Source organism: Bos grunniens, chromosome 17, assembly GCF_055505025.1.
Source record: "Bos grunniens cultivar Pamir isolate PY7600 chromosome 17, Bosgru_T2T1.0, whole genome shotgun sequence".
Lineage (NCBI taxonomy): Eukaryota > Metazoa > Chordata > Mammalia > Artiodactyla > Bovidae > Bos > Bos grunniens.
In genome coordinates this window covers 65145907-65169715 of record NC_141181.1, presented here as the reverse complement: position 1 = coordinate 65169715, position 23809 = coordinate 65145907, and positions in this window count along the sequence as shown.

Here is a 23809-nt window from a genome sequence, read left to right as displayed (position 1 = left end):
GAGAGATGAGGAAATAAATTCTCATACAAATGAAGTGGTTTGTCCTGAGTCAGAGAGTTAGAAAACTTCAGAGGCGAGATTTGCACCTGTAGTCCTAAGCCAGTGTTGAGGCTGAAGGAGATGGTATTCCTGGTTAGGTAAGCATCCTGTGCCAGGGCTCGGGGGGGACCGGAGGGTGTGGACTGCAGCTCTGCTTGGGAAGGAGGAGGCGTGCAGAGGTCTGACTCCCACTGTCCTCGAGCGCATCAGGCCCTTTCTGTGCTGGAGAAAGCAGATGGAAGGAAAGTTACTCTGCACAGAATAGCCGCGAATCCTCCCTACCATGGCTAGGCCTCTGTGAGAGTGACTGCTTTGGTGACAGCCAGGGACTGGGGACTTTTTCTGCAAACAGATTACATCATTACCACAAGAGAGGCTTGAGTTCTGAGGATGACGGTTTTATAGCCCGTAGACCCCCACAACTGGAGCCATTTGGACTTTTGAAAGCCTGGTAATGTAACATCATAAACAACCTTCTGTATGAGATGCATAGCATGCTGAGATTTAGAACCAGGGTTTTGCCATGGGGGAGGCAACCAGGTCTGACGGGACTTGCAGTTGTAAGGCTTTTAGGGTGATTTGCCGTGTGACCCCCAGACATGTCTCCCCTTCTCTGTGCATCATTTTTCCTCTTTAAGGAGTCTGGTTTACTGAAAGCATAGGGAGGCTTGGAACTAGAAATTGTATGCACGTTCTTTGTTAAATGCCACCCCAAGCCTCTTCCCACAAGCTCCCAGGGCTTCCTACTATCCTGCCGCCCCAATTATGGAAACGTCAGCTCACAAATAGCTGGGGTGTGATGTATGTGTGCAGAGTGACAAGGACGCCCAGAACAGTGCTCCATCTTGGGGGGCCCTAAGTGATCTGGGTGAGGGGAAGGCACAGACATGGCTGCAGAAGTGCCAGTACACACCAGAGGCATGAATAAAATGCTGTTCTTATCAGCCAGGGCTTCCCTCCATCACAACACTGGCCCTCTCAACCCCAGCCCAGGTTTTCAGTACCTGAAAGAGACAAGAATGCTGCTTCTAGGCTGGACTGATAGGCCATCTGCTTTCAAGCTGTCATGGGGAAAGACTCAAGAGTCCAGGGCCATTTCCAGATGTGTGGCATGCGGGGGACTTTTGAGGTTTTTACCCTGAGCTTAGTGGAGGCAGGGAGATGAAGGAGAATCGTAACAAACAAGTGTACATCGTCTATGCCCTTGTCCCATGGAGCAAGCAGATGAACTATAATTACATATGTAATTAGGCCATTGTGGACTCATGACCACTCATGCTTTGGTGTATAAATTGGTCCATATAGGAAAATCTTGCAGTATACAGGGAAAACCTTGAAATGTACATACTCTTTGATCCAATTATTTCACTCATAGGAATTTATCCTAAGGCAAAAATTGGACCAATACAAATATATATATTCATTGTACAGACCACTATAGTAGTGAAAACTTGCATATGACCCCTAAATCCAGCCAGTGAAGCTGGTTGAGTAAATTAGACTTCAACCCCACACTGGAATATATGCAGCTGTTTTTTCTTTCTTTACTAGCATGACATCCTTTCTGAGTCATAAAAATGATAAGGCTAATTCTATTATGAAAAGTAGAATAAAATGATGTCAGAAAACTAACCTCATATTCATAGGATTGCTAATTTTTCTCTATCCCCAAGGCAGCTTCTTTGTTCTGTTTCCTGGACACCCTTTGGCATAAAGTTCGCAGATCTTCCCTAGGGCTCCAAGCTCCACTAGAAGTAAATGCTCTGCTTTCTGACCTTCTCTATTGTGTTGTGTTTTATTGTCTGCCTGGTATTAGGGTGTGCTGTGCCTGTGAGATCCCTATTACATCCCTTCCTGATGCTGTGCCTGTGAGATCCCTATTACATCCCTTCCTGATGCTGTGCCTGTGAGATCCCTATTACATCCCTTTCTGAACTTGGCCAGATCCATGTCTGATTTTCCCTTGATCCCAGGGCATGAAAATCTGTTGCTTAGTATAGCTCCCTTCATTGATTATCTTAGCTAAATTTTCTGGGTAACTTGCTACAATTTTGATATCAGCATTCACCTTGCACTTTTATTTAAAAAATTTTTTTATTCTGTATTGGAGTATAGTTGATTAACAGTGTTGTGTTAGTTTTGGGTACGCAGCAGAGTGGTTCAGTTATTCATATACATGTATCTATTCTTTTTCTAATTCTTTTCCCAATTATGTTATTGTGTAACATTGAGTAGAGTTCCCTGTGCTATACAGTAGGTCCTTGTTGGTTATCCATTCTAAAAACAGCTGTGTGTACCTGTCCATCCCAAACTCCCAGTCTATCCCTCCCTTTCCCCTGGCCATAAGTTCATTCTCTGAGTCTGTTTCTGTTGTATAAATAAGTTAATTTGTATGATTTTTTTTGATTCCACATATAAGTGATATCGTATGATTTTTCTCTTTCTCTGTCTGACTTACTTCTTTTGCAGTTCATTCATTCAGCAAATACAATTCATGATTACCATAAGCCTGACCCTATGCTAGGATTGGTGCTCACTCACTCGCGCAGTTGTGCCGATTCATTGCTACCCCATGGACTGTAGCCCACCAGGCTCCTCTGTTCTTCGGACTTTTTCAGGCAAGAATACTGGAGTGGATTGCTATTTCGTTCTCCAGGGGATCTTCCTGACCCAGGGATTGAACCTGCATCTCTTGCATTGGCCGGTGGATTCTTTACCAACTTCACCAGCTGGGGGGCTTATGATAGAAAGCTAAATGATTCATGATACCTGCCTCCAGGTCCTGAGAAGACAGGTGTTACATGAATGCATTTGCAAATGTTGAGTGGTCGTGTATTGAGTTGGACCTTGCACTTTTGTATTATAGAGAAGACTTCCTTTCCTGAAACCTCATGAACCAACCTTTGATAGCTTCAAGCTTTTCTTCTGTGGCTTGCTTACCTCTCCAGCCTTCATAAAACTGGAGAGAGTTAGGGCCTTGCTCTGGATTGCATGCATGTGCTGTGCTCAGTCATGTCTGAATCTTTACAACCATGTGGACTGGAGCCCACCAGGCTCCTCTGTCCAAAGGAATCTTTCCAGGAAAAAATACTGGAATGGGTTGCCATTTCCTTCTCCAAGGGATCTTCCTGACCCAGGGGTCGGACTCCTGTCTCCTGCATCTCCTGCGTTGGCTGGCAGATTCTTTACTACCTGCACCCCCTGGGAAGTCCCTTGCTTGGAGATTAGGCTTTGTCTTCAGGGAATGTTCTGGTCGGTTTGCTCTTCTTTCCAGACCACCGAATATCAGCAATAAGGCTTTTTCACTCTTTTGTCATTGTTATCATGCTTAATTTCCTTCAAGAACTTTCTCTTTACATTCACATCTCAGCTGTTTGGTGCAAGAGCCTAGCTTCCTGGCATTTGATATGCCTCCTTCACTAAGCTTAGTCATTTCCAGCTTTTGATTTAAAGTGAGAGACATTCAGCTCTTCCTTCCACTTGAACACTTAGAGGCCATTGTAGGACTGTTCACTGGCCTGATTTCAGTATTGTTGTGTCTTAAGGGACAGGGAGGCCCAAGGAGAGGCTGTGAGATGGGAGAATGGCTGGAAAGTGGAGCAGAGTGAACACACGCAACATATATATGGGAATGGTTTGTGGTGTACCGAACAGCCACAGTGGTAACATCAAAGATCGCTGATCACAGATCATCACAACAAACACAATAATAATGAAAACGTCTGAAATATTGTGAGAATTACCAAAATGCAATGCAGAAATATAAAGTGAATAAATGCTGTTGGAAAAAGTGGCCCCAGTAGACTTGTTGGACAAAGGATTGCCACAAACCTTCAATTAAAAAAAAACAAACACGCTATCTGTGAGGTGCAAAAAAGTGATCAAATGAGATGTGACTGTAGTAGCACTTAGAAATGCCACTGCCCGTCCTGGGAAAGGCAGAACTGTAGTAACGGCGAAACGAGCAGTGGACGCTAGGGGTTTGGGGAGAGGGTAGAGGGATGAAGGGGTAGAGCACAGAGGGTTTTTAGAGCGGTAAAGGTATTCTGCATTACTCTGTGACCATGGATACAAGATAGCATGCCTTTGTCAAAACGTATAGAACTTTCAAAGGCAAAGAGTGAACCTTAATGAATGCAATTAAAAAAAGATCATTTAGGAGATTAGGACTCCCAGGAAGGGGTGGAGACTGGGATGAAAAATATAACTGTATTAGGAATTTATGAAACAACTGGAGGGGGAACACTGACCTGAGAAACCTGGAAATGATCAGAGTCTGTAAGACCAACGGCATGAGGCGCGCACATGAAACTGTGCTCTAGTTGATACAGTTGCTTTCCATGGGGTGCGAGTGAGCAGTTCTACCACTTCTGTGCGTGTCTCCCGGAACTGAAGCATTATGTGCATGGACGGAGCACAGTGGGATCCGTGCTTGTCACTGTTAGAAGGGGGTTATAGATAAGCAGGAGTAGGAGGTAGGGGATGCATGTAGTAATGGACTGGAACCGGAGACATCAGGATGAGTGCTTAATACAGAGACAGATGGTTCCATATAGAAATATGTTTACATGCATGTATATACGTAGGTTAGTGTACTCACATACATTTTCTTGCTCTGCCAGCTGAGAGGGCAGATAATCAATGACCCCTGAGTACCATCTGGATCTAGGTTTATAACATCATTCTTCAATAAAAAGAACTGGGGGTGATTGGAGAGTTAACTGACTCGGTGTCTGAGGCAGTAAACATCCAACGTGAGTCTGGGGCATCTTATACTGCCTAATTGTAAGGATGTGCTCCAAAACAAAATTGAAAGGAGTTCATCAAAGGAGCACAGAAGCCAATTGGAAAGAGCAAACGCTGGAACAATTTGAGCAAGATAAAGAAGTAATGGGTTAGAACTCAAAGTAGAAAATAAAGAGCTATGAGTCCATACTGGCATAAATAAGTTATTGAATGGCTTAATAAATGAGGGAGAAGAGACAAACTGCCAGAAGAATTCCAAATAATTCATACAAGTAGGACTGCGCATGTAATTCCTTCCAAAGTATGCAGGATAGAAAGGGGGAAAAGCATAATTTGATGGTGGAAAAACCTGACAAACACTGTCTCAGCCAGGGCGTCAAGGCCAGCATCGACATTCGTATGTCACGTTAATGGTATGCAGTCTTTTTCTAAAAAAAAAAAAAAAAAAAGAATATTTATTTGGCTGCGTCAGGCCTTAGTTGCAGCGTGTGTGATCTTTCCTTGCGGCCCACAGACTCTCTAGTTGTCGTGTGAGGACTCGCTTGTTCCACGACATGTGGGCTCTTAGTTCCCCAACCAAGGGTTGAACCTGTGTCCCCCACATTGCAGGGGATTCTTAACCCCTGGACCATAATGGAAGTCCCAATGCTATGTACTCTTGATATGATGTGATGAAAATTGCACTTTATCCCTCTGGTCCTGCTCCCCAAAATCCCTACCCCCAGTCAATTCGTGGAAAAAATATCATTTTAGAGAAACATTCTATAAAACACCTGACCCAATATTCCTCAAAACTGTCAAAGTCATCAAAAAGGAGGAAAGTGTAAAGGAGACATAATGGCTAAATGTAATGTGCTGTCTTGGATAGAATTCTGAAACCCCTCAAGAAAGGACATGAGGGGAAAACTAAATAAATTTGAATAAAAAACAGGCTCTAGTTAATCATAATGTACTGATATCAATTCATCAGTTATAAGAAATATACCATATTAAGGTAAGATGGTCTTAAAAGCAGTAATTCTTTGTATTCTCTTCTCAGTCTCTTGATCTAAAAACTGTTCTACAAAGTAAAGTATATCTTGTTTTAAAATTGCCAATTAGGTACAGGTGAAAAATGGTATCTTGGTTTTTCTTTGACTTTCTTTGCTTACTAATGCCTTCTTTTTTATGTGGTGGCTACTTTATTTCTTTTGTGGATTGCTGACTGTCCTGTGCAACTAAAGCTTTATGGTTTGTTACACAGCATAACTGCAGATGTAGCTAACTGATACAAAGTCACTGAATTACCACAGTCTTAGGAAGTATTATTGGTCTGCTTTCCATTATCCACATACCCATTTTACATAGGAAGAAATAGAGACTGAGAGGGGCTAATTAACTTTCTCAAATTCACTGGGTTTATTTTGCTGGGTATGCAAGCTGAGGGTGTTTGGAGAAGCAAGGTGAAGAGAGAGACAAGCTTGACTGAGAAAGCTGGCCAAGAGGGAGAAGGAAGAGGTGTGGCATCTGCCAAAGGAAATGGAAATCTGGGGAAGACAGAGATGCTTGAAGGGGATTTTAGGAAGCTTCACTCAATAAGTGTCACACCTAGATTTTGAACCAACATCTGTCTGATTCACTCTACGGTGAATTGCCAAGTGTGACGATGACAGTGGGTGGAGAGGGAATCCTGGCAGCTAGCTGGGTGTCCAGCAGCAGCAGCCTTTGAATTCTATGCTTTAAGGAATCGATGACCACACTTCAAAGAGGGGCACCATGCACCAAACGAAATGACATGGGAAGTCCCTGAGTGGCCACTGTGAGAAATGGCTCCTGTGGACACCAAATTTCCTGTTTCAAGCTGAGGATACAGAATAGGTGACTCCAGACTCTGCTGAGAACAGCAAAATGGGTTCCCTGGAATCAAGCCTGGAAGGAATTCAGTTGTCAGGGGCTAGCAGGCAGCACAGCCCCAGGTCATGCATTATCATAATTTAACGGTGAGGCTCTGAAAACTGAAGCCAGGAAAAAGAATCTCCTCCTCAGATGCTTAAACAGCATCCAAGCTGCGGGGGGGCCCAGCGCTCACCAGTACCGGCCTTCTCAGCACTAGACCTGAAGGAGCTGGGGCTGAAGTCCCAAGGCTCTGGACTCAAGGAACAGAATATAACCTCTGGCTTGGCTGCTTGCCCTGTGCAACCTTGAGCAAGTCAATTCACCACTCTGGTCCTTGGTATGTTTGTTTCAAAACAGAGACCATCATCCTTACCCTACTAACCTCACAGAAATTCCCAGTGGATAATTAATACTGATGGCTGACAATTACTGCACGCTCTACAGACCAGCATTTTACCTGCATCATCTCATTTAAAATTCAGCAATCTTAGTGGGCATGTGCTCTACTGAGCTCACTTTACCAACAGAAAATCAGATCTAGAGGGATGAAGTGGCTTGTCCGGGGTCACCCAGCTTGCAAAGATTAAGTTGGAATTTAGAACCCATCTTGTTCACCAGAGAGTCACTAACCACGTTCCAATGTAATGCTTGATGGAAAAAAACGCGTGAGGAACTTCAGGCTCCAGGGGAAGAAATGGGGAACAGGTTGGAGAAGCCGGGGAAGCTATTAGCTGGCTTTGGTGTTTATTGCTGGGTATGCAAGCTGAGGGGTTTGAAGAAGCAAGGTGCAAACAGAAACGAGCTTGACTGGAGAATGCTGGCAGAGAGGGAGAAGGGAGAGGATTAGCAGCTGCCGAAAGAAATGGAAATCTGGGGAAGACTTGCTTGAAGGGGATTTTTTAGGACGTTCCATTCCCAGATACGCTCTGTAATCCCCTTCCTCTGACCCCCACGAAACCTTCAGTAAATCCCTGCTTTCGGTCAGTGCCTCCAGATGTGGGCTTCCCTGGTGGCTCAGATGGTAAAGAATCTGCCAGTAATTCAGGAGACCCAGGGTTCAAGTCCTGGGTCTGGAAGATCCTCTGGAGAAGGGAACGGTAACCCACTACAGTATTCTTGCCTGGGAAATCTCCTGGACAGAGAAACCTGGCAGGTTACAGCTCGTGGGGTCACAACTGGACACAGGTGAGCGACCAGGCACTACTCCTCCTACCAGATGTGGATCCAGCTTTGCTTTGGGAACTGGCAGCCTGAGACTGGTCACAGCTTGGGGGCTCACTGAGAGGGGACAGACCTCCATTCTTCTGCCCTATGCTTGTTGGCAGGAGGCTGCCTTGGGGGCACGGCTGTCCCAGGGAGTCCACCGGCTGTGGCTTCCAGGAGCTCTGGCTCTGGGTCCACCAAGAACAACAGCTTTTCAAGGGTGTTTTTAATAGTTGTCTGAAGTGTAGGATTCCAGATGGATCCTAGTAAAGGTTATCTTCTTGAATATATGCACTTGAGTTAAACCGAGGCAAAATCATCCTTTTCTTTCTTCCCTTTCCTTTTCACCCTCTTTTATTCTTTCTCTTATTTCTCTCATTCAGCTATTAGTCTTCCTTTTTTTTTCTCTTTCACTTCCCATTTTCCATCCTTGTTCATCCAGCCCTCCTTCCATCTTTCAGTATTGATCTTTCAGCCTCTATGTGCAGGATACTATGCTTTGTCCAGCATACAGGGGTGGGGTGGCATGGACATCCTTTCTTCTCTCTTACATTTATTATGTCCCTGCCATGGGGCTAGGAGATGGTGATAGATAGATGGATGGATGGATAAATAGGTGGGTAGACAGATAGATATTGACATGTAGTTATGGACATCATGGTCCCTGCTCTTCAAATGTCCAAATCCAGTAGAGAGGTAGCCATTCAAGCCAATCACCGGCACACTCTCTCTCCAGATTCAGCTCTCCTGGGCAACCGGGTGCTTGAGATTTCTCTTATCTTCTCATTTGGTAAAATGTGGTCCTTACCTTCCATTCTCGATGTTATTTTGTAAACATTTTTCCCATGTTGCTATGCAGTCTTCATCCTTATTACTTTAATGGCTGCATAATCTGCCAGTAAGTAACCAAATTTGCATAACTGGCCCCTATCACTGGGTATCAGGTAGTTTCTAGTTTTTTTCATCTTAATAGGTAAAGGTATGAACTTTGGGGGTTTCCCTGGTGGCTCAGCGGCAAAGAATCTGCCTGCCAATGCAGGAGATGCGAGTTTAATCCCTAGGTGGGTAAGATCCCTTGGAGGAGGAAATAGCAACCCACTGCAGTATTCTTGCCTGGAAAATCTCGTGGACAGAGGAACCTGGCAGGCTACAACCCATGGGGTCGCAGAAAAGCTGGACGTGACTTCGTGACTAAACAACATATATTAGCTACTAACATCACCGTGAGCAATGTCTCATTCCCTCGTTTTTCTGGGCCATTGCCGGGGCAGGGGTATCCTTCTATCTACTTACGCCAAAGTCTGTGATGGCTGAGAGGTCGGCGGATGGTGTTAAATGTAACTGATGTATCCATTCTTCTGTTGGGTCAACATTTGCTCGTCACCTAGTCTGGGCCAGGAATTGTGTGGAAATCCAGAGGCAAAGACAAGGTTCCTGCCCTGAGTTCATACCCTGAGCTCTGAGTGACTGAGCATGTGTGTGCATGCATATACACACACACACACACACACACAACTCTTTAGGGCCAGCTCTTTCTAGGCGCTTATGTACCCAGTTGAAATGGGGGCATGGAAGGCATGGGGTAGGGTTTGTCCTGGAGCATCCATCTGCTCTTCTCCTGAAGCCAGTGCACCTGTCAGGACACCGCAGACGCTCCCTGAGGATGCCTTCGCTGCCCTGTTTGGGTGTCCACCGCCTGACACTCAATGGACACCACTGCTGCCCACTGCCTCGCAACTCTCCATTAAAGCATCCTCTCTAACACCTGACTTTGACCTTCTAATGACCTTTTCATCCCTATGTCCCCAGTGCCTGGCACTGGGAAGCCCTTCAGAAATGGAAAGGAAGGAAACAAGACAGAATGAAGCAGGAGAAAGGTTTTCTCTCCTAGTCTGGCCACCCCTTATTAATAGTGCCTGGGTTTGCCACGGGGCATAAGTGACTGAGCATGTTGACACTGTGTAATTTATTAGCCTGAACTATACAAATTATATCTTTCCCCCAGGACTCACCCACGATGAGAAGCAGCTTTTCATGAGTTTATCCTGGGGACCCAAATAAATAAGCAGTGAAACAAAAACCTCATGAATTTTTTAAAGAGCTTATCGGAACTGGGGGGGAAACCTGGTGCTCTGGGTACAGAAGTATCCAATAGATCAGCCTTCTTTTCTCTTTACCCTCTTAAATCCTTTTTTAATCCTCTTGCTTGCCAGTGTCAATCTGGGCTTTCCCCCCTCCATTTCCCTCCACTTCGGATCATCAGAAGAACAATACCCACCCATGAGCCTTCCACCTGTCTCTCCCACCACTCTAGGGAGGTTGGGGTGCCCAGACCCCAGTGAAGGCTTGACCCTAGGGCCCCAGAGGTGCCACATGCCATCCTCTGCCTGAATCTGTTTGGAGGGGATTACAGGTGTGGGGTTGCCACGCTGAGACCCTGAGTGTCCTCTTTAAAAAAAGCTTCTTGGCTATAAACAACACCTAAGCTTATCATTCCCCAAATGTCAGCCTTACTGAAAGTTAAGCGGTTTACAAGGTCTTGCTGAGAAAGTCCATGTACTGGAAGCTAATAGAAGGTCAGCATTTTCCATTTCGATTTTTCCCTTCCTGATGCCAAGGGTTTAGGTAATACTCCCTTTGGCATTTTGAAGACATTCTTACAAATTCTGGCAAGGTAGCTGAGCAAGCACTTGACGTGATGAGTCCTCCCCAAAGCCTGTGGAATGAGGGTTGTTATGATTTCTCCATTTTATAAATGAGGAAACTGAGGCTTGAACAGTGAGGGAATCTGTTGCCCAGTCACACACAGCAGATGATGAGTCCTGCTTCTGGACTCATGTCTATCTGCATCCAAAACCCAGGCTTCGATGCATTATGACTTCTTTCTCCACTTGTAGAGTCAAGAATGTCCCCACCATTGCCCCCAGATCTTCCTTTGCAGTGAGAGATCTAACATTCCTTATACAGCCCGAGATCCAAGCTGAAGAACTGTAGCCCTGAACACATTCGGTGGACATTCTCTCTTATTTTCGTAGGGCAGAGGTCAGCAAACTACAGCATACAGTCCAAATCTGGCCCACTGATAGTTTGTGTAAATAAAGTTTTATTGGCATAAAACCATGCACATTCATTTGCATATTGTCTATGGCTGCTTTCACGTTACAAAAGCATGGTTAAGTAGTACAGCAGATACCACATGGCCCACGTGGGCTATAGTAGTTACTTTCTGGCCCTTAGAGAAAAAGTTTTCTGACTCCTGGCGTCTGGAGAAATCATCATCTGTTTTCCCAGAATCTAGGGTGAGAGCAACAGTCCTCTGACTAGATTGCATTTCTTGAGTGCTGGGCAAGACCCAGGCACTCTACTAGCTGCTTTCTGTGGACGATCTCCTGGAATCTTCCAACAGTACTATTAGGCAGGTGCTCAGAGAAATGAGCAACTTCCCACAGTCACAGGGCTACAAAGGAGGGGGTCTAAGGCTCAACCCTGGAGCTGACTGGCAAGCTCTTTATAAACTGAAAAGTGCTTTACTATTTATAAGTAACAAACAATATTAAAGGCATAATCTCCAAATAAGTGAGAATCGTCTCAGCACCTGGCACCATGCTGCATGTTGGGCTAGGAAGTGATAGAAAAGGAGCAAGTCTCTGTCCGTGGGAAACCCATGGGCTTGTGAGAAAGACAGACCTCTGTCTAGATCAGCCATCAGGATAGGCCGCCATAGAAGACAAAGAGTTGGAGAGGGGAATAGGGGAAGGGGCCACAGAGAAGGTGACCTTTCAGTTGTGTCTTTAATGATGAACAGAAATTTGATGAATAAATCCTCCCTGGGGCAGCAGGAACAACTTAAGCAAAGGCTTGGATTGAAACAGTTGTCATGGGTCTGAGTCTAGGATGAGTGAAGTGTTGACGGGAGAGGAGGGTCCCCACAGATACAATAGGGTTTGTTTGAAATCAGAGAAGAGTTTGGGATATGACGCTTAGGGTTTTGAAAATGTATTTCCTTCCTTTATCTAGAAAGATTCTCGGGTTTTTCATGCCATCCCATTTCCATCTGATGGGCAGTAGGTGCTCAATAAATGTTTCCAAGAACTACGTGCTGACCCCAGCCCTAGGGAGCGAGCCTGCTCTTGGCTGCCGCTGCAGGATGCTCACGTGGCAGCAAGGCCTGTCTAGGTGATGGTGTTACATCCACCTGAGACAGTGCCAGACCTTCCAAAGAATTTCAAGTTTGGGGTCAGCTCCAGTGGGCCTCTGAAGAGGACCTTTCCAAAAAAAGGTTCCCATTTTCCCACCTGTGCTCAGATGGCAGAACAGCGGTCTTGTGCCCTGAAAGGGCTACACTTGCCTGGTTGCTCATTCACTTAGGAGGGCAGAGAAGATGGGGAGAGCCTAGCCTTTGGGGCCATTCAAATCCCAGCTCTGCAGCTTTCTGCTTATGTGACCTTGGGCAAGTTCCTTAAATTCTTAGAGCCTCAGTATTCTCATCCATAAAATGGGGGTGATGATTCCTGTTGTTATGATGGCAAGCAAACTGTCATATAGTAAATGCTCAATGTCTATTACTGGCAACCATTATTATTATTAATAATAATCATATTTCTATATGGATCGTCTTTTGCTGTAATAATGATACAATAATGCCAACACATTGTGTGATTTATAAAGGTGTTTATTTTTTTATTCTTACTGTTCCATAGATCAGATGGGGATGGCTCTTGGCTTTAAGCCTGCACCCTTTCTCTTTCATTCTGGGACCTAGTGGCCAGCCAGGACATGTCCTTCTAAAGGCAGGGGGCAGAAATTTCGAGAGGAGAGTGTGCAAACACAGGCACCACTTAAGTCTTGAGCTCAGAACTGGCCATAGTTACTTCAATGCACCCCATTGGCCAAAGCTCATCACCTGGTCCAACCCAGTAGGAAGGGGTAGGAAGATACACTCCAGCCACCATGAAGTATAGTGAGGGTGGAAAAGGGACAGAGTTATGAGCAAACTGTGCCACTCCCATGATGGCCAAAACTCATAGCAGGACCGTGGGCCGTATGAGCCCACAATCCACCTAGCATTGCCTCTGCATTTCTCAAGGCTGAGCCAGGTCTTCCAAATCCCCAGCCTCACTGATGAAGAAGCTAAGGTTTAAGCTCTTCCTGTAGTTGTCTCTGGTCAAAGGACGTCCTGAGAAGGTCACTGAATGCCTTTTTCCAGTGGGGTTCTGATAGGTAGCCTCCAGCATGAATTCCCTGAGGAAGCCTGACTTACTACTGGAACCCGTAAGCACTGTGCATCCAACATGAGGGAAAACAACAAAACAGCCCCCATGTTACACGGTGGCCACCGAAATTCCAATCATCAGTGGTCAACACTGCCCATTTGATTTCCTCTGGCTGAAATTTTTGGTTGTTCTACTGCCAAAACCAGGTTGGCTATTTATTCTGGACACCAATGTCTATTATTAATCATGTTCATAAACAAGGCTTCCAAAATTCCACCTCCATGCCGGGAAGAATTAATTTAAAACAATAGGAGCAACAACAAAAAATTAAGTCAGTATGGTGTCATATGGTGTCCACCCTAACTCAGGGGAGCCTGGTGATGAGTTGATGAATATTCCTGGATGAAGAAAACTTGGACTTGGCCCAGATCAACTCATTGCTTCAGTAGTGTCTTCCAGAGAGAGTTCAAATTATTTCCTAATCCAGTCCCAGTTGCACCATCTTTTGTGGCTTCATTTACTTGGACATTAAGATCATCAAGAGATAATCCAGTTGGGCAATGGGGAAAGCAGAGAGAGGAAAGAAATGCCTCATTCTTTTATTCTCTCACTCACTCTTACACCCACTCACCAGTTGCTGAGTGTCTGCCTTGTCCAGAGGGCTGGGGACATGGGCGTCGAAGGAAGCAGAAGATCCTCATTGTACAGCAGGTCCTCATGAAATGTATCTTTTCGAGGTGGGCAGCTGGTTTCCCATTGGCCACTGCACTACAGATGATGGGTTTAAGCGAATCTCAGCAATACTTTCGCCCTGTTGCTAACTGCTCGGGGGTTAGCATGAGACCCAGTTCTGCCCATTGAAAAATGAGAAAGTCTGTTTATGACTCTTGGAAAGCTTCCCCCACTCTTACTAAGAAGGAGCTAGTGGAAGGGATGGAACACTCTTCTCTGTCACCTGTAATCTGTGCAGACGTGACGATGACAGTTTCATGGCCGTCTTGCTGTGCGCCAGAAGACAGAAGATGAAGGCAACTCTGACAACGGGAGATGAGAGGAACTGCATCCTCATTGGCATCATGAGCCACTAAGTCTCTAACCCCGAAGGCCACTCTACCCTTGGACTTTCTGTTGTTCTGAAGGATAAGATCTTTCCCCAGTCTTTTCGCCACTGTGGTGGGGGTTTCTGTTATCTGCATCCCAAAGCTTCCTAGTCAGTGTACATTATTAATATAGCACCTTGAATTAGCTACTGTAGAACCTTGATTAGTCCCTGGTGGCTTAGACGGTAAAGCCTCTACCTACAGTGCAGGAGACCTGGGTTCAATCCCTGGGTTGGGAAGATCCTCTGGAGAAGGAAATGGCAACCCACTCCAGTACTCTTGCCTGGAAAATCCCATGGATGAAGGAGCCTGGCGGGCTACAGTCTGTGGTGTCGCAAAGAGTCGAACACAACTGAGCGACTTCACTTTCACTTTGATTTAGCTATCAAGGAGCAGGCACAGAGAAGTGGGCTAAACTTGTCTAGGGTCACGCAGCCAGGAAATATCTGAATTAGATTGTGAACCTAAGGCTCTCTGCCCCCAGCCTCCTCTCACCAAAGGTGGCTTATAGCTGACCTCTGAGAACGAAAAGTCGGCAAACAGATGTTGAATATCCACCATGCGCAGTGGTGGGTGCTGAGAGGGTAGGGAGCTGATACCCAAAGAAACAGAAGGTGGTAAAGGTCCTGCCAGAGGAGCACAACGTGATGGGAAGAGGGGGGACCCCATCCATGCTGGTGGCAGGTTAAACCCGCCACCCCCCTGTCCCCCACACTCTCCATAGTCATGAGCTTCTGGGACAGTCTGGCATGGTAGAAAGCACTCCTGTTCTTAATTCAGAGGGGCCTGGGCTTAAATCTTGTCCCTGCCTCATCCTTGCTACATGACATGGGGTATGTCCTGTCTCAGTTACTTGTTTTGGCTATTGAGGAGTGGCCATGATGTATGCATATTGTTGACACTTAGGAGATGCTCAGAGAGTGATAACTCTGAAGAAGATGATGATGGCAGGATTGTTAAGAACTTTTGAGAGTCACGAAGCTGAGCGAGCCCTGTTCTGATGGCAAGAAGACCTGGGTCCTAGTCCCAGCTCTGCCAGGATGAGCTGTGTGACCTCAAGCAATCCCTGCCCTCTCCAGACCATTCACAGGCCCCATCTATACAATGGTGGGTTTGGGCTGGGACCAACTGTTTTCAGACTCTGATCGGTGGAGCTCTAAAGGTCCACTGACTCTGAAGTGAGAAAGGGACAGAATCAGGGACTGGAAACCTCGCCCCCAGCTCCAAGCATGGCAGGTCTTTTGTTATTTCTTTCATGGGATTGGGGTTTTCCGTAAGATGTTCTTGGAAGAGATGTTTCTGTTCCTTTAATTAAAATTTTAAAAAAGACGGCTTGAAAGCCTCTAGATTAGGTCACTAAGTTCCTTCCATTTATTCATTGGTTGGTAGCATAAGCTCTGGGGCTCAAATACTCAGACTTAAATGATGACTCTGACATTAACGATCTTGGTTAAACCAGGGAAGCAGATCACTTCCTGGACCAGTTTCTAGTCATCTGCCAGCCATTCGTGACAGTTCCCTTTCCCCTCATCTCTGCCAGCAGGAGGTGTTATAACTCTTTTAGATTTTTGCCAGTTCAGGGAAATAGTCAGTGAAAGCAATTCTTAATGGAGGGGTTCCAGGCACTGTGACGGCAGCAGGGGAGACAAACGGTACCACCCGAGGAAGTCTGCCTTGACCCGAGTGAGGATCCCGCCTTTAAGCCACAGTTTCTGTCATCTGCCCCTATCTCACGTGTGTGTGTGTACTCAGTCTCTCGGTCGAGTCCAACGCTTTGGGACCCCATGGACTGTGGCCCCCCCAGCTCCTCTGTCCTTGGGGTTTCCCAGGCAAGAATACTGCAGTGAGTTCCATCTCCTACTCCAGGGGATCTTCCCAACCCAGGGACCAAACCCGAGTCTCCTGCATTGCCAGGTGGATTCTTTACCACTGTGCCACCTGCAAAGCCTCTGCCCAGGTATGGACCAAGTAACCATTCCCTGGGTTCTGGAACTTCCTAGCAGTGTGTCTTTGGGTGAGTGACCGCCTCGCAGAGCCTCAGTCAGCTCCTCTGTAACGTGGGACTTGTACCATCCACGTGGCAGGGCTGTTAAGAGCAACCAGGAGTTTGCACGTACGAGATACCTGCTCTAGTTTGGATTCACGGTAGGTCTTCCACAAACATAGCCTCCCTTCCCGGTGAGATGAGGAGATCAGGGACTCACTGGGCTGTTTGGGAGGATGCCAAAGAGTCCCTGCAGAGAGCAGCAGCCACACCAGGTGTCTTGATGAATTAATTATGGAAAATTAGGGCAAGTCAGGTTTCCGCCTCCAGGAATCGCATATTAAGGTCTGGACGGGAGTGTGGGATTTTAATCATTCTCCAGGGGCCAGAGACAAGAAAGACTTTCCTGCTGGGACAGATGAGAAGTAGGGGAGCCAATCACATTATGCAAATGCAGCTGAGGAAGACACGGTGGACACCTTGAGACAGGGCCAAGGCCTTTCCTGGATGTTTGCTGGCTGGGGGCTCTGACTTACCCAGGCACGACCTGAGGGATTATTCCTAACTCCGGACTTCAGAGCCGTGCATCACAGACGGATGCCAAAACGACTGCTTCTCTCTGCCCTTCCCTCGATCCGCTCTCTTCCCCATGTGACTTTGCAGCCGCTCCCTGAAAGCCCTTGAATCTGGGCTGGCCCTGTCTCTTGTTTCAGCCTAGAGAATATAGTGGAAGTGACTGTGATGGTTTTCAACTTGCGGGTCAAGATGACTGGACCACTTCTGCTCTCTGTGTTGGAGTCTTGCTCAGCCACCGTGAGCTAGAAATTCCACTGGTGAGAGATAGATAACAAATGGAATGTACAAATCCATGATAAAGCCAGGAATGAAAATGAAAAGTGTCACGGGAGGCGTTGTGATTTCTAATACGGCGGGGAAGGAAGGTCTCTTGGAGGAGGCAGCAACTGAACGAAGACCTGAAAAATATGACTGCGAGTGTCAAGGGAATATGTGGGGGAAGGTCGTCCAGAAGGAATAAGAATTATTAATCCATTTTATGGGTGAAGAAAGGAACTTGAAGAGATTAAATTGCCTGCCTGTTAGACGACAGTTACGGCTTCCCGGGTGACTCAATGGTAAAGAATCCGCCTGCCAATGCAGGAGACGTGGCTTCAGTCCCTGGGTCGGTAAGATCCCCTGAAGGAGGAAATGGCAACCCACTCCAGTATTCTTGCCTGGACAGAGGAGCCTGGCAGACTACAATTCATGGGGTCGCAAAGAGTCCAAGAGGACTGAGCGACTGAGTACACGCACAGCAGAGCTGGAACTTGGACCGGTTTTGTTGACTCAGGCAACATGACCTCAGCGCTGGTACCCTGAACTACTTCACAGATGGCCTCATGTGCCCTCAAGAGATGCCCGGACTCAGCCGTCTGTCTGGACATCTGCACACCAATCCCGGGGCCTCCATCCCGGGCCCCGAGCTATATTGTCATCCGGATTTCAGCTGATGACAGTAGGAAGCCACTTTGGTCCCTAATGGATTCAGCACTCTCCAAATGCTCTGTCGTATTAGCCGTGGAAACGGACTTTGTTTCGTCCAGGGAGTCATCACTTGATGAAACGAGCAGGCACTCAACCTCCCTAAGCAAAAGGTGATTTAAAAGTATTGCAAGAGCCAGGCTTGGATAAAGCTTATGCAAATCTTCTCTTTGATTTGGCTGGGCGGTAAGCGGGTGGTTGTGGCCCTCCCCAGGGACCTTGAGTTCCCGCTGCTGGCAGCCAGTAGAAAACAAGCTCCCTGAGCTTGGGTGGTCATCGTCCACCACCCTTGAGCCTCTTGGCAGCCAGGTTAACTTGGAGAAAAGGGACGGCATCCAGATGCTGTCTCCTGCCTCCCAGCAGAGGACAGGGCTCCAGACCCTTTTTTGGGGATGCTTTAAGTTCGGACACGACTGAGCGACTGAACTGAACTGAACTATGTTCTAGAAGATTCCCTCCCTGTTTCTCATCTTCTTTCTCTCCCAGCCAGACCTGTTCATCACCATGCATCTGTGGAGTCGAAAATTCTTAGCCTCACATGAGCATTGTGCAGCACAGAAGCCCCAAATCACGAGACACTTGCGTCTAAGGAGCATTTGAAATGTGGCAAGTCCACTTTGAGATGGGTGACATTAACCCATCTCGAAGTAGAAATTGACACAGCATTGCAAATCAACTATACGTCAATAAAACAGAAATTTTTAAAAAGCATCTGTAGACGTTGCCAAATGTTTCCTGGGGACAAAATCAGCCTGACTCAGGGAAAACCCTCAGGAAGTGAGACCTCCAGGTTTACACTGAGAAGCTGTGCCCTGCGTGGAGATAATGATTGTGTGTGAATGTGAGCAGGGTGCTGTTAGTTCCCATCCTGGAGGGCCTGAGGGTGTCTCTTCCCTGCCTCAGGGATGCAGTCCTAGTGGAAAACAGCTCTGATCTCCAGAAAGGCCCTGGACATGGATGGTTCCCCTCCCCAAAGCAGCAAGAGAATGTGCTCTGGATCCATGCAAACCAGCTCTTGTACTCACTGTCTGCTACCTCTCCCATCAAAGAGGGTTTAATCTGAGCAAAGGGAGAGCTCAGAAGAGGCTGCAGCCTGCATAGAAGGGTTGGGGGGGAAAGCCTGGTTATTCTTAGCTGTGAGTCTGGGGAGGAGGAAGTTTCTTTGAGCTGCCAGGGCTCCACAGCACCTTCCAGAGGGAGCCGCTCAACCACAGTTCTTCCTGGCCTGCCAAGTTTGGTCGGAAATTCCTTCCACCCTAGGCGGTGGGGAATGTGGGGAATGCAGGGTGGGCCTACCCAGGGCCTTCAGAGCCCCTCAGCTGAAGTTTCTCATCTCTGCTGTCAGAGCAGTGGGCTGGCGTAATGGGGGCTCTTCAGACAGCCAGGCCTGGCAAGCAGGACCCCTGCGTCTGGGCGCCTGGCCCCGACTGTCGTTTTCCTTTGCCTGCCCGAATGCTTTGATTCATGCAGGGCCCGGCCCTGGGAGGGCGAGAGAAGCTGAAAGGTGGTGTCCTCCAAGGCAAGGCGGGAGACAGACAGGACACTACCGCTGCCTTGCCGAAGCTCTGGCTTTCAAAAGCCGTTCAGGAAGGGCTAAACGCAACTGGGAACCTTGGCATTTTGATCCAAGTTGTCACCATATACCATTGAACAAAGGCCCTTTTCTAGGATAACAGAGAGAGTAAGAACCCAGGCTCTGCACTTGGAGTCCTGGGCTCAAATCCTGACTCAGTCACTAACAAGCTGTGTGGGCACTGGACAGATTATTTAACATTTCTGTGCCTCAGTTTCCTCAGCTGAGTTTTTCTCAACAGTAATCTGTACAGGGTTGCTCTGGGGGTTAAATGAATAGACACAGTTCTTAGAACAGAACTTAGCATACAGAAAGTGCTCAATAGTGACCCATGGGCCTGACATACAGAAGGTACCCCGTACATGAAGAGTAGCCATCATGGATATGGGCTGATTTTCCTTCCGATAGGGGCAGAGTAAAGGTCCAAAGTATGTGATTAAATAGTTAATACCACTAGGCTTCCCTTGTAGCTCAGTCGGTAAAGAATCTGCCTGCAATGCAGGAGACCTGGCTTTGATTCCTGGGTTGGGAAGATCCCCTGGAGAAGGGAATGGCAACCCACTCCAGTACTCTTGCCTGGAGAATCCTATGGACAGAGGAGCCTGGAGGGCTATAGTCCATGGGGTCGCAAGAGTCGGACACGACTTAGCGACTAAACCACCACCACCGCCACCACTAGGAGACAGTAAGTAGACAAAGTGTGGGAGAGCCCGTAAGTTAAGGGTCACTCAAGAAAGCAGGTTTGCTGTTATTCACTCGCTCAGTCGTGTCCACCTTTTTGCGACCCTATGGACTGCAGCACGCCAGGCTTCCCTGTCCTCCAGTATCTCCCTGAGACAGTGCTCAAACTCATGTGCATTGAGTCGATGATGCCATCCAACCATCTCATCCTCTGTCCCCCCCTTCTCCTCCTACCCTCAATTTTTCCCAGCATCAGGGTCTTTTCCAATGAGCCGGCTCTTTGCATCAGGTGGGCCTGCCAGGGGCCTTCAGAGCCCCTCAAGCCAAAGTATTGGAATGTCAGCTTCAGCATCTTGGGAGACCCCTGTAAGTTAAGGCTCTTTCAGGAAAGCAGGTTTTCTTAACCACAGAACCAAGCAGGCTTGCTCAGCAACAAACTACGGAACAGAAGCACGAGACATGCCCCAAATCAATAAAACAGTGGTGGCATGAGACGTACATCTGCCCAGGGAGCTCAGTAGGGTAGGACATGCTCTCCACACACATAAAAAAACAGTAATTTGTGGACCTAACTTGACCACACAGAGACGAGGAAACTCCCCGGCTCAACCTGGAGGAAGAACTGATAATGGGAGCATGACGCCTACTCAAGAAGATGAAAGAAATTCTCCCCTCCCCACTTTTTCCTTTGATTATAGAACTGTAGCCCAGTAAGTTCTCAGGGCATGGCACTCCCTCACCTGCGTGCATGCTCATAAGCCTCACAAGCATCCCATTCTGATAAGTCACTTCCTATCTACCACTTTGCGTCTCTGTATTTTTCCTGTGCTAAGACGTGAAGGACTGGCGCTCTTCAGAACCCTTCCCCCTCCCCCAGAAGCATCACCTGACCGTTTCACTGCCATTCGTCCTGTCTTTTAGAGCGTGTGTCAGGATGCCAGATGTGAAGGCAGACACGTCTGGCCTGGAATCTCTGATTCACTCCTTATCGCGTGCATGCTCAGTTGCTTCAGTCGTGTCCGACTCTCTGCGACCCCGTGGACCGTAGCCCGCCAGGCTCCTCTGTCCATGGGATTCTCCAGGCAGGAATACTGGTGCAAGTTGCCATGCCCTCCCCAGAGGATCTTCCTCACCCAGGGATCGAAACCGCCTTTCTTATGTCTCCTGCATTGGCAGGCGGGTTCTTTATCATCTGAGCCACCAGGGAAGCCCCAGAGGGTTAAATGAGTAAGTGGATCACTCATTGAATAATGCAGTGCCAAGTACACCATTAGCACACAATGCTTATTTATTCTATTATTTGTTATTAATTTTTGCTAGAATTATTCATCAGTCATCAAACCATTCTGCTTCAGGCGTCAGCTCTCAAAGAGGAATCAAATGCTCTATTATCCTCAGGAGGTTAATTCTGAGTCTCTGTGTGTCCTCTGGGGGAAGGGGAAATTGTTTCCAGAAGGAAGGGGAAAGGAGAAGGATGATGCTGATAAAACAATGTCCACTCTGCGTTCTGAGTCTTTGGGTACAGCTGTGGGCAGGGTGGCAGGTAAGCTGGTGCTTAAAATGTGTGTGTTAAGGGCCCCAGAAGCAGGGTGCCCACGGTTTTCTTTCGGGCAGGGTGGCAGACTGAAGCCACCACACACGCTAGAAAGCGTGCATGCCCAGTCACGTCCGACTCCTTGCGATCCTGTGGACTGTAGCCAGCCAGGCTCCTCTGTCCATGGAATTTTCCAAGCAAGAATACTGGAGTGGATTGCCATTTCCTCCTCCCGAGCATCTTAGTAAGAGGCTATTTCCTGTTCTGTGAATCTGGGCCATGGTGAGTCGCTCGACCAATAGAATGTGGCAGACGTGATGTCCCAGGCCACCCGGGGCCTAGGTTGTAAGGAGCCTTGCTGAAGTAGTAACCGGAACAAGCTGCAGCTCTCAGGAGGGCTGTGGACCACTTTTTATGAGACTATCCTGGAAGATAGGTGCACTCTGATTAAACAAGATTGGCCCAGTAGACCTGACTTCTCAACTCATATCAAAAGGAGTTCCCCACCATGCATTGGAAGGCCCTGCGAAGTCCCGGGTTAAAGGATCCTTTTACCTCCAACGGACCCAGAGTCACCTTGTGACACCTTCTAACATCTTGGCTTGTAACTAACACTTTAGGGAATGCTAGCCTAGATCCGTGGATTGAAGATCCTCAGGGCAGATTTGCAGCTTGGAGAAAAGGCCCCTTGTTTCTCGCCCTGACACGCTACACACTCCTAGTCTTTTTAAAACCTTCGTCCATCTATGAGCGGCTGGGGCCAAGCTTGGCAATCCAGCTTCTGCAGCTGGTTCAGCTCAACAGAATTCAATGGTGACATTACAGAGAGGGAGTCATGCTGTAGGCATCTTCAGATTACCTAGACTCTCAGGAAACACCAGCAGGCGGGGAGGCCCAGAAATTGGGGAAAATGCAATGCATAGTAACAATCATTCAAAAAAAAAATGGGAGAAAATAATTTGGAGATTATTGAGTGCCTGAACCCCAAAGCTATAAACAGGATGTTTGAAACTGTTTCAAGCATAAAGGTCACAATCTGCAATTTAAATGGACAGCTTGTTGCCTTTTTTCTTGGTTATGGTTGGGTGCCACCAATTAGTTGAAGTGTGTTTATGGGGGGCACGCGTGTGTGTGCATGTGTAAAGGTTTTTCAAAGAGCGCATTGGGAATCAGGCTGGGTTAGTTGACGGCCCCTAAGCCGTGAGCCCACACAGGGGTGGGCAAATCCTTTGCTGCATGAGAACACGCAGGACTCATGCTTACACAGTGAGGGCTTTCTTACTCATGCTGGAAAAATAAAAACATAACACAGCCTACACCCTGGATCACTCCAGCTCTCTGCAGGGGTTTTACCCTGAAGAATTAAATCATTGTAAAATCGTCTCTGGGGTGGTATCGCCGCCAAAGTCCAACCCAGCCCGATGGTGGTTATTAACTCGCACCCTATTTATCGACACAGCGAGGGTGTTGGGCGGGGGGAGAGTCTGTTCAGCTGAAGGTTGGCACCAGTCCTTCAAGCCTTCGCTCTGTGGATAGGCACTGATAGAGATTATTTCATGGCTTGGGAAGAGGTCAGTGAGCTGATAGCTGGGAGAACCTACATGTCCTTCTCGAGGTTGGGACCCTTTCTGCTGTTCATGGAAGGGGGGCTGTGGCAGCGTTGGGTGGAGGGGGCTATGATAGCGTTGGGTGGGGGGGACTGTGGCAGAGTTGGGTGGGGGGGGCTCTGACAGCATTGGGTGGGGGGGACTGTGGCAGCGTTGGTGGGAGGGGCTGTGATAGCGTTGGTGGGAGGGGAGCTGTGGCAGAGTTGGGTGGAGGGGGCTGTGGCAGAGTTGCGTGGGGGGGCTGTGGCAGTGATGGGGGGCCTGTGACAGAGTTGAGTGGGGGGGCTATGATAGCATTGGGTGGAGGGGGCTGTGGCAGCGTTGGGTGGGGGGCCTGTGACAGAGTTGGGTGGGGGGGCTGTGGCAAAGTTGGGTGGAGGGGGCTGTGGCAGCGTTGGTGGGGGGGTCTGTGGCAGTGTTGCGGGGGCTGTGGCAGCGTTGGGTGGAGGGGGCTGTGGCAGTGATGGGGGGCCTGTGACAGAGTTGGGTTGGGGGGCTATGATAGCATTGGGTGGAGGGGGCTGTGGCAGCATTGGGTGGGGGGGTCTGTGGCAGCGTTGGTTGGAGGGGGCTGTGGCAGCGTTGGGTGGGGGGGTCTGTGGCAGCGTTGGTTGGAGGGGGCTGTGGCAGCGTTGGGTGGGGGGGTCTGTGGCAGCGTTGGTTGGAGGGGGCTGTGGCAGCGTTGGGTGGGGGGCGCTGAATTAGGCGGGTCTGT